This window comes from Saccostrea cucullata, unplaced genomic scaffold (assembly GCF_032062105.1).
Source record: "Saccostrea cucullata isolate Sc308-1 unplaced genomic scaffold, CSIRO_AGI_Scuc_v1 ctg2416, whole genome shotgun sequence".
In the NCBI taxonomy this organism is placed as follows: domain Eukaryota; kingdom Metazoa; phylum Mollusca; class Bivalvia; order Ostreida; family Ostreidae; genus Saccostrea; species Saccostrea cuccullata.
The window spans coordinates 18,465-34,365 of NW_026941000.1; the positions used below are offsets into that span (position 1 = coordinate 18,465).

The 15,901-nt window shown below is 31.7% G+C and overlaps 1 pseudogene; it reads right to left on the reverse strand.

Annotated features, from left to right (window-relative positions):
* Nucleotides 1–6,011: 6,011 nt before the first annotated feature.
* On the reverse strand, nucleotides 6,012–7,434 carry LOC134256904 (uncharacterized; annotated as a pseudogene).
* Nucleotides 7,435–15,901: the final 8,467 nt, after the last annotated feature.

Genomic DNA, 15,901 nt, shown 5'->3' on the forward strand with positions numbered 1-15,901 from the left:
TAATAAAAATCCATGACATGTGATGTTCCACTCATTGCCTAATTTTCAGTGGACTGCCTGTTGTACAGAGTATACAGTAATTAAGAGTCAAAATCAGCAAGCATCGAGTATTTAGTTAAAAATGTGGAAAGTGGCATAGAAACAGATTTGATTGATACTCATATATAAATTTTCAGAAGAAAGGATATGAAAGAAAAAAGCAAGCAAAAAATAATTTTTTGCATTGTTGCTATGGAAACCACGCGCCTTTCAGATAGCGTGTTTTGTACTTTATTATGACACTTGAATTTATGGTTAAACAAATACTTTTTTATTACTAGTCATTAAAAAAAGCTTTTTAAATTATTATTTTATTTATATAAATATACTCTATTTTAACAACAGTTGATAATTGAAATTCTCTTCACCTTTTGATAAATATAACTAGTTTTTGGAGGTTTATTTTGCTTTAAAAAAACAGTAAATTTGAAGTACTCGATAAGAAATCTACAACCACATTAAAGCTTATCAACATGAAATATTTATTAAACAGTATTAGTTTTATAAGAATCAAGAAAAAAAATCTGCAGGCAGCTAAAGCATTTATATATGATAACTGATTTAAATCCTTAATTTTCTGTCACTTTTGCTTCAAATTACCTCCCATTTGTACAGCTCTCTAACATAGGAGGAATAAACGGTAGTTTGCTTACATTGTTTTCAATAACAATATATATACAGAAGACTAGCAGAAAATTACAAACTTGGAGCAGTCTGAGCCTCAGTTTTGGCGTTTTCATGGGTCTTAGTTACGGTGAGTGATTGAAATTTCTACAATTTACCATTACATGTACATGTACAACAATAACTGAAGAATGTATAGCATAAGTTAACCGTTCAGTAAAATATGTAACACTCAAGACATGTGTTTTTGTACATTTCAATTTAATTCTGATTGATTATAATGTTAGCATATTTCTAGTATTTTATAAACTAAACAAAAAAAATTATGCATGGCCTGAGGAACCAGGAAGAGGGGGTACCCCCCCCTAATAATATTGCCGATATTAAACTATAATATGAGCAAAGAAATAAAATTAACCTCTGTACATAAGGTAGATCGCGGGTTTACTGTCTGCCTGAAAACATAGACTAAAAATTTTTCAGCTAATTTCTCTCTTTTTCAATTTTTCTTTCTGAATTTTTTTTTTGAGATTCGTATGAGTGGTTAGATTGTAATCGTAATTCAAATACGCTAATGTTGATGAGAACAGATGACGCTTTTTCAATGAAATATATAGTAAAATGTCCCTGAGGTTCAAAAAGGGTATCATATAGCATTTTCCTTCGAGCCAGCGAAGCGAATCTCATTTTTAAAGAAGTTAAAAATATCTGTATGACGTATGTATTACCTGAATACCTGTAGTATATAAGGCACAACTCCACGTGCCAAACCATTTTTTTACAGAAATGTTTGTGACAACTCTACATATAACTTGGGTGGGAAATTTGTATCCATGCTGTATTATGGAATGGGTATATGATACCCTTTTTGAGCCTCAGGCTCATTACATAGAATGGCCCTCATCCTGTACATCCTAAAGGATGCTTGGAGGAGGGCTCATTCTATTACATATCGCCTTTCGGCTCTACAAAGGGTATCATATAGCATATTTAAAGTGTTGATCACAAACATCAAGACTTCTTAGTGCGATCAGTAATGTAAACATATTTCAGTGAAATCATACATCATGGTTGAACTTTTAAAATCGTTCCATTATATTATTAAGTTCAAGAACATGATGAAAAAATTTCATTGAAATTAACTATTGAAGTCATACTATTATATCAATTTAACCAAATTCAATTTACCGTAGGTAGAATCAATAATACCAAATTTAACATTATAAAAATTCACAATTAACTCTGGTTGACTTCCAGTATTGGTACTGTAATACGTATAAAACTATAATTGAAATTCTCAACCATGTCATTGTCAAATGCAAAAGCATTGGAAATAAAAAGAGGATCATTTTTTATAATTTAATGAAGACAAAGAAATCAACTCACATATAGATTACATAATGCAATAATCAAAACATCATTTAGAAAATATAAACATTAAATCGACAAATCATAATATCATTCTTCTCACACCAAAGTTCATTATTCCGCACACAGTCAAATTTATCTATTTAATATCGCTGTTGCAAATTGTCCATCACTTGACTGATTCACATTAGGTTCTTTGAAATAAAACCTGAAAAAAGTCTTTGAAGATGTCCAGTTTGCAGTTTCTAGCAGATCCTTCATGGAAACTCCCGAGAGATAGGCGGCAGAAGCAGAAGCTCCACGAAAAGAATGCGCTGTAAAATTCTCATTGCCGGAGAGTTCCAAAACTGTCCTGAGCCATCTAGCTAACGTACAAGTTGTCACAGGAAGAAAGGTTTTATATGAAACAAATAAATTTGAAGATTTCCTGTAGTCTTCTGTCCTCCTCAAGTACTCTTTCAATGTAGAATAAACACAAATACTTTTGTCAGAATATTTACACAATGTCACTTTATGTGCAGGACTACCTGGTTTACAAGTTTTTAGCAATTTGTTAATAATAGAAACAACTTTATCACTAAACATTTCCATAATCTGTAAATCTAAAGCCAATAATGTTCGTGCTCTCGAAGCTGTAGTGAGTGCAATAAGGGCTTTTAACTTAAGAGTCAACATATGTAAATTTACCTTACTCAGAGGCATTAAAGTACGTAAAAATCCTAAAACTTTTGAAACATCCCAAATACGTTTTACTTTTGGTCTCGAGGGATTAATGTTGAAATAACATTTCATTAGTTTTGGTATTAATAATGAGGTTTTTATCCATTGAATACCGAAAAAAAAGACAAAGTATTTACTAGCATAGATTTTTGGGTATTTATTACAGAATAGGAAAGTTTTAACTTCATTAACGATGTCAAATATGCTATAACATTCACTTCAAACGTTTTATAGAGATTAATACACCATTTATAACACCAAAAATCCATTTTTTCCTACAACACTGATATTGTTTGTTTGTTGCTCCCCGTAAAGAAGCTGTGATGATTTTTGCATCCAAGTTTGAAAGTCCTGAATTCTGGAGTGCTCGCCTGATACAATACAAGCGATCAATTTCATTTTCCGAAGGGGATGTACCTCGCCTGTGTGAGTCATTGTCAGCAAGTCCTAAATGTGCCGAGGTAGCCTGATTGGAATAGAAACAAGAGCAGACATTACTAATGGAAACCATGTCTGTGTTTTCCATAATGGAATTATGATAATGGCTTCTTTAACACAGTCATCCAAAATTTTATTTATAATTCTACCGATCAGTTTGAAAGGTGGAAAAATATAAGGACGAAAACTGAACAATGACATTGTAAAGGCATCAACATGATATGCTTCCAGATCAAAATTCCATGATTCAAATATATTCAATTGTTTATTAAACCTTAAAGCAAATAAAACGATATCTGGTTTAAAAAAACTGATCACAAATTCTTTTAAAGATTTCTGATTTTAGCATCCATTCAGTTCGCATGGGGAATAAGAAAACATACAAAATATTCTACCTCGACTAAATCAGTGCTACATTATGACGTCATAGTAGGCAAGATGACGTCAATTTTAGAACACAAGTTTTTTGTAATATTTGTATTTAGAGATGTAATTAAATTCTAGAAAATGAATAGATACGTGTAAACATTAACAAAAATAAAATGTTCTTAATTCGTTATGATGTATTTTGTCATTTTGATTAAAATCTGCCACCGATGACGTCATATGTGTACATCAAGTAACTTGGGAATTGATCGGGAATTGATCATGTCGTGTAAAGAAGATTTGGCTATGACGGCACGAACAAAGATACGTAAAATGGCGTTTAGAAGCAAATATCGGGAATATTTTGTGAAATTCATATGGAGTTAAGTTGATAAAACAGGTATGCTAATTTATATTTATTGATTATATTCTCTTTCGAAGACAGTCAGCTATATACGTATCCCGGTCGGCCTTTCCTCTGTCAATTGTGACAAAAATAATGCAACAGAACAACAATAAGCTGTATATTTCAAAACATAAAATTTGTACAGATGGAAACTTTGCATCCTAAAATACTTGAAAGTGCTGCTACAATCTCGAGTTAAGCATGGTTTCACGAAAAATCTCGTTTCATAGGTAAAAAAACTCAAAACATCGGGTAAGGTTTCTTGCGAATGTGTTGAATAATTATTTTACTGACGGGACAGTGGGATTCTAGCAGCACTTTTTAGGCAAAATAGATGTTTTTCAACTACATTATTTATTCAAAGAAATTATTAAACTCCGGGGTATTGTTTTCTGGTCGCTTTTTTATTAAGGAAAATTTGGCTATAAATAGAAGTCACGTGATGCCGTGGTGGTGCTGCACGTCGTTTCGTTAGACACTCTTTTATCTTTATGCAATAGATAATAATAGTTTACGCTTATCAGCGATTTTGGTAAATTATCAAACTAAATTTTCTTTAAAAAGTCTGAATTTCCCGAAAAATGACTTATATGCTTCTTTAACATACCCGCGTTGAATCTAAAAATTTTCTAGATAATAAATCGGCCTAAACATTTTCAATGTCTGGAATATATTGTGCAGAAATTAATAAATTTCTTTCAAAACACCAATTCCACACTTCAACTGTTAATTTGTCGAGTTGATTAGATTGCATACCACCCATTGCATAGATATACGAAAAAACTGTTGTATTATCAGTTTTGAAACAGATATGTTTTGAAAAAAACTTCTTGAAAAAAAGATTTTAATGCAAAAAATATTGCAAGAAGTTCCAAAACATTAATATGGAATTTCGCTTCTTCACATGTCCATCTACCTCTTGTCATTTTATTTTTGAAATCTCGCACCCCATCCTTTTAATGATGCATCTGTTTCAACCCAAAAATCAACAGAAATGGGTTTAATCGGTTTACCATTCGAACTCCTAAGATTTGTATGCCACCAATCTATTTCGTGAAGACTAAAATCAGAACAAACCATATAAGAATCATAATTGTCATTGTTCAGTTTTAAATTCTTATCCTTATCCCTTTCTAAATTTCTGTAATGCAAGGGACCTTGTATAATAGCATTACAAGCATGTACTAACAGACCAACCAAGGATGAAAATTTGCGAATCTTACAATGTTTTGTTGATTTTATTTCTTCACAGCAATTTAAGATTTTTTGTATCTTTTCCTCTGTTAAATAAATTTTATACTCAACAGTATCATTTATAATTCCAAAGAAAACAATTCTTTGTGTTGGAATAGTAACCGATTTCTTGAAATTCACAGAAAATCCAAGATTATGTAACTCTGAAGTTACCAAATCTGTTTGGTTTAAACAATGAGAATAATTTTGATGCATGATCAGGGAATCATCAATAAAATAACAGCATCTAATTCCATTCTCTCTGAATACAGCATATATGGGTATAAGAACCTTGGTAAATATTCGTGGACATGATGATAGTCCAAATGGTAGTACTACAAATCTGTAAAATTTTTCTTTCCATTCAAATGTCAAAAACTTTCTGTAATCTGAATGTATACTTATACTAAAATGTGCATCTTGTAGTTCAACAGAAGTCAAAAAATCATCTTTTTTGATCAATTTTAAAGCAAAGGACAAATTTTCTTGCTTAAAATGATGATACTCAATGTATTCATTTAAATTTCTCAGATTAATGATTGGTCGTAAACTTCCTTCCTTTTTTGGTACCAGGAAAATATTAGAGAAATACGCATCTCCTATATCAAACATTTCCTCAATAGCACCTTTTTCTATAAGTTTTTCTACTTCGGAAGAAACCAGATCTTCTTCTTCCTTATTGAATTTAATTTGTTTTGGCATAGATGTTTGTAAAAGAATTTCCATAAATTCAATTTTATATCCAGCATAAATTATATCTAAAATCCATTGATCATCTGTAAAATTTGTCCAATATTCATATTAAGTTTTCTTACCTTTACTTGTAGTACTTCTTTGTCGTGTTCATGTACTGTTTCTGACTTCGACCTCTCTGGGTACTGTTCAAGGTCATTAATCTTGACCTGCATCTGCCTCGGTATGCATTGTTGTACCTTTGCATTTGATTGGAGTAATTTTGATTGCTGTAGTTTTTTGTAAACGGCAAGCTATTTTTGGGTTTTGAATCCCAGAATGGGGATTTAATACCAATGGGATGTTTATTTGCGTCCCCCATTTCTTTCAGTTTTGACATACAATTGTCCCCAAAAAGTTGATCGGTCACTGGAATTTCAGCGGAAACAATTTTTTTGTACCTTGGATTCAGACATGATTTGATTTCATTTCTGCGTTTCATAGATAAATTGTACAAAGTGTTTCATAGCATGCTAATGGCATCGCCAAGCATCTTTTTGTTTTTAACTGATTCTGTGTCTTGTTTACTAATCATAGATTCTGCCATCTGAACAAGAGAAATAAACCCTGTTGCAATAGATTTCTGAATTATCTGTAAGTTTAAATCAACTGCATGGGCATTTTTTCCCATAACATCCCATATTTCTTTATTAACACGAGGGACTTTGAGATTGCAGTTCTCTGGACGTGCATATTGTTTTTGCAACTCAGTCATAGCTCTTTGTCGGACTTAACAGATATTGCTGATTTTACAGCTTTTGCCAACCCATCATTAACTTTAGGACCTGTTTTTCTGTAGCATTTAATCGGGGAATATCCCACAAATCATTGTCCTCTTTCAGATCATTATCTATTGTAATTTGCAAAGCTTTACTATCAAACACATCTTTGAAGGCATCATTTTGATTAATACCCGGGATTGAAGGTGAGGGCTCTGGGTTATCTAAATAACTCAGATCAAAATCAAACCCATTTTGCCCATCATTAACATTATAATCTACACTGTTTTGATCATAATCTGGAACATACACAAACTGTTTTACAGGTTTGTTACTTTTATTGTATACATCTGCCTGTGTTACAGTGCAAGATGGAATTTGTTTATTGTTGCTGACATTGAGTTCCATAGATTCTGAAAAATTATTATGACCAGAACTGCGCGTCGTATTTTTGGCCATTTAACTTGACAATAATGAAATCGACTCAAGTATTTTATCAATCCCCAACTGAGTTTTCAAATCATTGAAATTAATGTCATGAACTACTTGAGGGTTTGTATCTGTGCTTACCTGTTTCTTAGATTTCATTGTTTTTGCACGTGTTTTATCTACCGTACCTGGGGTCGGCATTTTACGCTTCACTCCCCTCGTAGTTTTCCTGTCATCTGTGGCATTACTAGCCGAATTTCTAGTGGCAACTTTATTGCCAAAAACTTCTTCAATATCTGAGAATTTCTCAGTATCGCTGTCTCTTAGAGACAACATGTCCTCATTATCATCGGAAGCCATTTCCGAGAACACGGCAAAAAATTAGTATAATTTAACAAACCAAAACTTACCTGACTTACCAAAACAGCGGTGTAAAATAAGTAAATATTGCTGTTTTACAGCATAAACCCCCCAAATAAACTTGAACAACGTTCTTAGTTAAACAGATTTTTGATAATCGAACACCACACCTGTGTTACAGGTGACTACTTGTGGCTCGCCAAAAAAAAGGGGTTTGGCACGTGTAGTTGTGCCTTTTATACTACAGGTATTCAGGTAATACATATCGTCTTGTATCCTGTTTTCGACCGTATTGCATTTTCGTGCTTTTTTCCACATCTGCTTCCCGTGCAGATTCCGCGCGGTAGAACAATTATTTTCGATTGCTACTCTTGAAAAAAATATCTTGAAGCACAACTGTTGTGAAAATATCCAAAATAATGAATTCAACGTAATTCCCTCGATCGTTTTCTTCCCTTGTCAGAAATTTTAATATTTTTACTTATGCACATTTTATCTGTTGATTAAATTAAAGCGGTAATCGCTTAATTACAAAGATTTTTTATGACATTTGTCCGAAAGAAAATTAAGATCTCTCTCAAAGAGACGCATGAAAATTGAAATGAATGGGTTGATCAAACAGTTTTTTTTTCGTCCTTGAATATGAGCACTTTCTTACAGATTTTTACAGAAAAATACAACGTTATTTCATTGATTTTGGGGGAAAATGCACAGCTCCTGACAGATGGGTTCAACAAACAAATAAATGTATTTGCAACCAAAATATGCAACTTGTTCAACGTTTTTTTTAAAGACTGACAATCGTATTTTTATTGTTTGGAATATCCAGTGGATATTTACAGCCAATACTGATTGGGCGTTGATACTATATTTAGGTCGAAAACACAAGACGCTTATATTTTTGTAAGGAAAACTGTACCCTCTCCATATTATGGCATATAAATAAAATAAACACAAAACTGCAATTTAGGTCATATAATTTTATTTATAGACACATATGCTAGCATTTTAAGCTCATATTTTTTCAGATTCTATAAAGTTTGCGATAACTTAATAAATAAAATCTAAATAGGTCGAAAATACAATACGCCAGGATACGTCATACAGATATTTTTAACTTCTTTAAAAATGAGATTCGCTTCCCTGGCTCGAAGGAAATTGCTATATGATACCCTTTGCAGAGCCGAAAGGCGATATGTAATAGAATGGTGTGATATCAGCGTTGAAAACTATTTATAATGTAAAAGAAAACCTTGATCAAAACCTCATTAATTCTCAATTACATACAAAAAAAAAATATTTAAATACATGTACACCAAAAATCTTGAATATACATGTATATTTCACTTTTAACACTGCTGAAGATATTTTTTGCTTGCTAATTTGAACTCGGTAAGCTTTTTACGTCAAATCCTATTGTGACTTCAGCAAACCCGCGCTAAATTTATGAAATGAATTTCTATACTCCATTTTTTCTTGGGGGTATTGGAAGAAATGAAAAACATAATTTAGAGTTTTGACAAAACCTAAAACCAGTTGACCTTTTTATTGCAAGTTTTTAGATTTAAAGAATATCTAAAATCAATACGGTTTCAACTTTGTGTTGCATACATGTACTTCTGTTAATAGAATGAAATTCGGCACTTTGAAGCCAAACTCGGAAAGAAGCAGATACAGAATTGGACGAGCTGATATAGAATTAGACAGGAAAAACATGTAAATAAAACATTTAGTAAAAACGTTAACTTTTTAAAATTTTTGCATGCAGATTCATACATGTAATTAGATAGTAGAAGAATCTGAAACATATCTTTATATTCTGCATTTTGAAGTATCATAATTAAAACAAGGTCAATATTATATGATCAATCAATAAATTTCATAACTGACAAAATGCTTTGTGCGAAAAAAGAAAGAGGGCTAGTTTAAAGTCAGGCGACACGTTCCTCAAATTTATGTTTTGTATCTCTAGGTATAATATAAAAAAATATTCATATTTGTCATTCTCTTGTGATTTCTACATTGTTTTCAAAATGTTTTTGAATATAAGTACAACAAAAATTTCGATAAATGTCATTCAAAAGATTACCCATTAGGGTTATTATGAAATATCTTTTAGGGTCAGTTCAAGTTTAGACATTCATAGATATATAGCCCTTCCAGATTTTTTGTAGGTACCAGTAGCTACTGAGGTGTTAGCTGTCTTGCAATATTGTTTCTTAATTAGGGCAGCAGGAGAATATATACTGAAAGGAAAAAGAAATGCAGGGTAGCATAATTGTCGATAAAAATTTGACCACATGCCGGAAAATTACGAAAATTGATCAGATGGGAAATTTAGTTACTGTGCATCGAAATCAGAAGTTTTTAGAATTACTCAACCGTAAAATTTATGACGTCACGTAGGGAAAACGCTAAAAAGCCCAAAACACGTGCAATTTGATAACGACGTGTTTGTTCACAAATCTTGTTGCATTATTTGATGCAGATGAAGTATGCACATCGTTTTTCAATATTAAGAGACATTATGAATTTATTGCATTCTTGGCACAATTTACGGAAGTTCAATGGGGTCTTGTTTTTGAATTGCCTAATTTATGAAAAAGGCAACAACGGTTTACTAAGTAGTATCTTGTAAATTTTCCCCCATAAAACTTTTTAGCCGTTGTCAGAGAGGGTCTGGAGTGAATTTCAATCAACCGTGACGCTGACGTTAACGCGAAACAGAGCCATGTTACGAGCGGGTCATTCATCCTGCCATCTCTTAAATCGCTACCTTACTACCACAAAAACATCCATTTATAGTGTACACGATTATAATCATTACATTCATACGAAATTTAAAAGAAAACAATTCCGCAATTTGGTTCTTTGAGCCAGTCAACTTACTGTTGTATTCCTCTCACTGGTGCATGCGCGCGTCGTTTGACTTATTTTTTTTTGCGTGGTTACCCATGCTAAATATAGCCAGGGTTTTAAAGATAAACACTCTGATGAAATTCCATGCAAAATAGAAATAAGACTCTGACAAATGCACGAGATGGACTTTGAAGATAATGAGAGTTTTCAATTTTCCCTTTTGGGGGGTATCGTCATTTGAGCTTCAAAAACTCATGAATAATTACACAAAATCATACGAAAATTTGGTTATATCTTTTTGAAAGATGATTTTAAAAGTAAGATAGGAAAACTAAAAAGTATTTTAAGAGAAACAAATTCAATTCACCTCAATAGTTTACTCTGCGTTTCTTTTTCCCTTCAGTATATTATCGGTTCAGTACCAAAGGTTGCACTCATTCGTTCTTGACAGACATGGAATCGTTTATTAAATTGCATGGCGTGGGGTAGGCATAAAAGAACTGCACGAAAAAAGTGGGGAAAATCTCCAAACTCGGGGGTGGGAGGATGGGGGGATGGGGGTAACATCAGGTTATGTTGAGAAACGAGTTGGATGGGGGATATCATCCCCCCTACCCAACCTAACTCTCTTTCATAAACTAGAATTATTGTGAGTAAGCTAATAAAATGATACCCACCCTCCTGCTATTGCATTAAATGTTTTTATTACAAAAAAAATATTAATTTTAAACCTTTTTAAAAATTTGTTAGTGTAGCTATACATACCCATATGACTATGACATACATATACGCTAATCATAGGTAGTAAAACTGTTGTGTTGAGCACAAACTTCCAATTTCTCTTCATTCGAAGTTAAATATGTAAATGTGCCAAACTCATTATATAGTACACTTTTACTGCAGTGACCTTGAAAAAGCTATGTCCTTGAGTCAAGGTCAAACATGTCCAAATGAACTCTGGTCAAGGTCATGACAAAAATAATCCCGAGATGAAACTTCATGTCTTTTCATTACCAATGAACTTGAACTTGTTCAAATGACCTTCATTTGACACATCTCTAGATCATAAGCAATCGTAATATCAAGTAACTATGAACTTTCAGTGGCACTTCATTGAAATGTTATGGACAAGTCAAAATTTTACATACATATGGATGGGTGAACAAGGTGATTCCTACACCCCCCTTTTCCAAGTTTCGTTTTTGAGGAATATAAAATTCCTTTTGAAATTGAATATGCATTTATTTTTCAACAATAAAAAAATATGAGTACGCTTTGATCGGAACCAATATGACCAATATAATGGACACTGTACATGTATTTAATTTACCCCCAGCCCTTCAAAAAAGCTTATAAGTGCCAGATTGTCACACATTTTAGCCATTTGTAACTCTTTTCTACTAAAGTTGCCTGCAAATTTTATTGTATAGATATGACATATAGATAACCCCTAACAAGATGACAGCATTCATTTATCAGCAGTGGTTGTAGATTTTGCGTATAGAGTGATAAACATGTGTACTTTTTTAAATGAATAAGCATTGACGCCATGATCTTTTCCCGTTGTCATGGCAACAGTATCACTACAGATATTTTGTTTTTCCTATTTTTGGAGAATAAAGTAATTCCATCTTTCAACAAATAAGGAAACCAAAATACCTTATCTTATCACGTTCACAAAACATATTCATAGAAAGTTGTCTAAAAATCATTGATTTTCATAAGGAATTATGAACCCGTTGCTAAGGAAATGAAATTTCTTGGATACCAGTCCCATAATACGTTAAAAAAAATTTAATCGTGTTTTAGCATTAGGTAGGACAAAATCTGTTATGTACCAAAAGCTTCTGAAAAAATAATTTTGACTTTCCATTCAATGCTCGATGCTTGCTGATTTTGACTCTTAAATGTATATACTAATCCAACTAAAATTGACCTTGGACAATCCTCCCTTGAAAACGCTGATCTGTGATATGTATGTCAGAAATATCACAGGTATGAAGATGATTTAGAAGTACAGACTAACCAAAATAATAATATACAAACTCGAAAAATGGTTTACGTGGTATTTGGAGGGTGTTTTTTGAAGGAGAGGTTGGTGGTTTTGGTAGGATTCTATCTTTGCATTTTTTCATGACCAAATCTTTTTTCTCAAACGTGCTTTTGTCCCATTATATCACTGTGTTGTAACAGGAAGTGTATGTTGGTGGTAATTTCAATAACTACTTCATATAGTAAAATGTAACGCCTGAAAAAAGGGTTGTCTCCCTTGTTACTACGCGCCTACCAAAGTAGTCACACGAATAAACTTATTTAAATGTTGCATTCAATTTTTGTGAAATATAGCTATCGTTCTGAAACATGAATGATGACTTCAGAAAAAAAAATATCTGCTTATTTGTGACTCTCTTTCAAGAAGAAAATAATAAAAGTACGAATTTAAAGAAATACGTACATCTAGCATGTTACATTAACTACACCGACTTGAAAATAAAAAAAAAAATACACGCTTAATAAACAACTGTGATTTTTTTTACATATATTTTGAGGTTAGAAGGAAATAATATATTGCAGTTACGCGTTCGGTATATACGTGTGATTTTCAAATTTAATTATGATAAAATGCTACAGGTTGCATTGATCATTTGCTATTAATTGCATTGTCAGTATTTGAAAGCAATAGAATGAGAAGGTGGAATGCTTCATCATTTATGCTTGTCTTTTGTTTGCCTTACTTAACAAGCTTTTTGTTAGTAGAATTAAAAAAAATATAATGATACACAAAGGTGTTTATTGTCTATATATATGTCTACATCGTTTTTCATCTTTCAGATTTCCTCCATGTTTATTCGGGGAAATTTATGATATGGCAACAAATTCTTGTGTAGGTAAGTCATATGTATGAGACTAACTCCAACCGTTTTAGTCTTGAAATAATCTAAACAAAATCATATGAGTTATAATAAAGATGCCGTATAAAAGCAATTGCACATTAAAAAGAGCATAAAATAATGAGAGCTGGAAATAAAATAATTACTGGAAATTCCTACAATACCTTCAGGTTAATTTAAAAATAACATAACTTCTCCAATATGACCTAAAATTAAAAACAGGTATAAATTGAATATTAAGGTCAACAACACCACTAATACCTAAACACTGTAAAAGTAATGTAATGTAATGCTGTAATGTTAACAAGAAAGAGGAAATGCAAGACATATAATGATTAGTGGGTATATGTACGTCTTCTTGTCTATGCAAGATTGTGCAGAAGGATATTCTGGACCAAATTGTTCTATACGTTGTCCGTACCCTGGATATGGTAAAGTTTGTCAGCTTACTTGTAGTTGTGCTGAAGAGGAATGTGATGCTGCTACAGGATGCATATACAATACAATGGGTATAAGTACGATTGGTTTTGTTCAATTTTTTATGATAATGACAGATCAATTTCTTTGTATGGTATTTAAGACCTTTTTGTGGATTTTCAATGTTTCCGGATATGTAGTCAGGTTAGGTGTATACACTTAATTATTATTTATTTAATTAAATCTATTAAGAATTGCTAATTTAATGGAGACGCACGACACATATCTATAACGACTCCAAGTTGTAAGATATTGTGTCTGGGTTTATCTTTTCTTTAGGACGAAGAACTGAAAATGAGATGAAAATGTATGTAATGACGGATCATATTGGTGTGGATGCTCATTCTTCTCTTCATCCATCACAGCAGAATACCTTTCAAAGCACTGATTTATATCCACATGGTAATCAAGAAAACGAACATAAAAATATAACTAGGCAAACAGGAATAGGGGTTTTATCAAGTGTTCTGGTTATTTTTGTCATTTTGTTTGGTGTGTTCATTTATTCAAAAAGAAGGTATTGCCAAAAGAACCATGAGAATGGGTATGACACTCATTATGAAGAGATAAATGAAATTTAATTTTCGATCTGAGCGCTTGCTGGAGTTTACTTTTTCTTTTTTGATTTCTGAAATCTAAAACCTGACAGGGCATGTATTTAAGCATAAGTACTTACAAGCAGTATTTAAATGTGGTAAATATACTACATTCAGTATTAACAAATAGATAGAATTTCTTATCTTTGACAGCTTGATAGTGCTGTGTTCAAATCCTCAATAAGTTTTAAGAGTTATCTATTAAAGCTACATACATGCAGAAGAACACAATAAAAATGTATTTAGAGTGTTAAAATGCAATTATGACTCTTTTATGGCTATATACAGGATATAAAAATGACTTCTTTGCTATCAAGTTCATAATTTTTTTTCTATGAGACGAACATGAAGATTCTGAAAAAAATCAAATTATTTTATATGCGGTAGATATATGTAAGATTCTTCTGTTTCTATTCGTTTACCGAAAGAGACCAAGTACACATAAAATTTATGTATGTAACGTAAATAAGGTAACATGCTCAGCGAGCTTCAAGTACTTTTCAGAAAAGTTTAAATAAAAGCTTTACATCATTTAATTTTTCTTATGAAGTGCATATGCCAGATCTTTGGAGAGTTTTTTGGAAATCTTTTTTTTTTTGAATTCTAATAAGTTACATAACACGTGTACGTTTTAAAAAGGGGATTGTGTTTTCTTAATTATTAATCGTAATAAGCTGTATAATAAAAACATGTTGCATAATCTTGAGTACTGAGGAATTATATCCCTTGTTAAAAAATTGTTATGAAATAAATTATTTTGAAAAGGGGACATGTGAATGTAATTATGAATGCATTCGAAATGTACCCAATGAACTACAATTTCTAGAGAATTTCATGTATGTATTAGGAAATTTAAATACGACATGTACTGATGAATCTTCTGATAAAAGACAAACATGATGGATTGAACAAATATTTCCTTTTGTGCACCCAAAATGCTTAGATTGTCAAAACTAAATGCAAAAATTAAGCCTTTTTGATACAGAATGATAATAATATTTCTCAAATTAACTGTTCCAATTGAAGATATTTTAAGCTTTTATTCAACCTTTATGTCAATATCCAGTAAATGACTTTAGGCTGTCTTTTTTGTCCTAGATCATTATGACGTCATACTTATTAAAGGCTGAATTTTTCCCGTACAGTACAGTTTTGTAGAGATTGTGTAGAAAATGAAACATTTTCAATGGAATTCAATTTGAAATCATGTCAAAAGTAACCCCAATATTTGTATTCAACTTCGTATTGTTTTGAAGTAGAGATTTAGAAAAAAAATTATTGAAAATCCCTTTCCTGAGAGACTGTAGACAATTTTTTTATTACTTTTCTTCTAACTCAGATGAAAAAAAACTCCGAAATTTATACCTGACTTTCTATGGTTTTCATTAAAATTTCTTTGTTTTTTCATCTAATTCATCAAACAATTATGTCGGGAAGCTTCTTATTTAACCAAGCTACATTTGTAAATGATCATTAAAAAACTCGATTCTTAAATATTGAAAAAGGCACCATTCTTTTACCAGATTTAACTTAAATCTGATAACTTTTAAAATACTTTCATAGATGTATACTCAAGTATTCAAATATCATAACAGTGTTATTCGAAAAAAGATGGCAAATACATTCATAACATTTTATTAAACT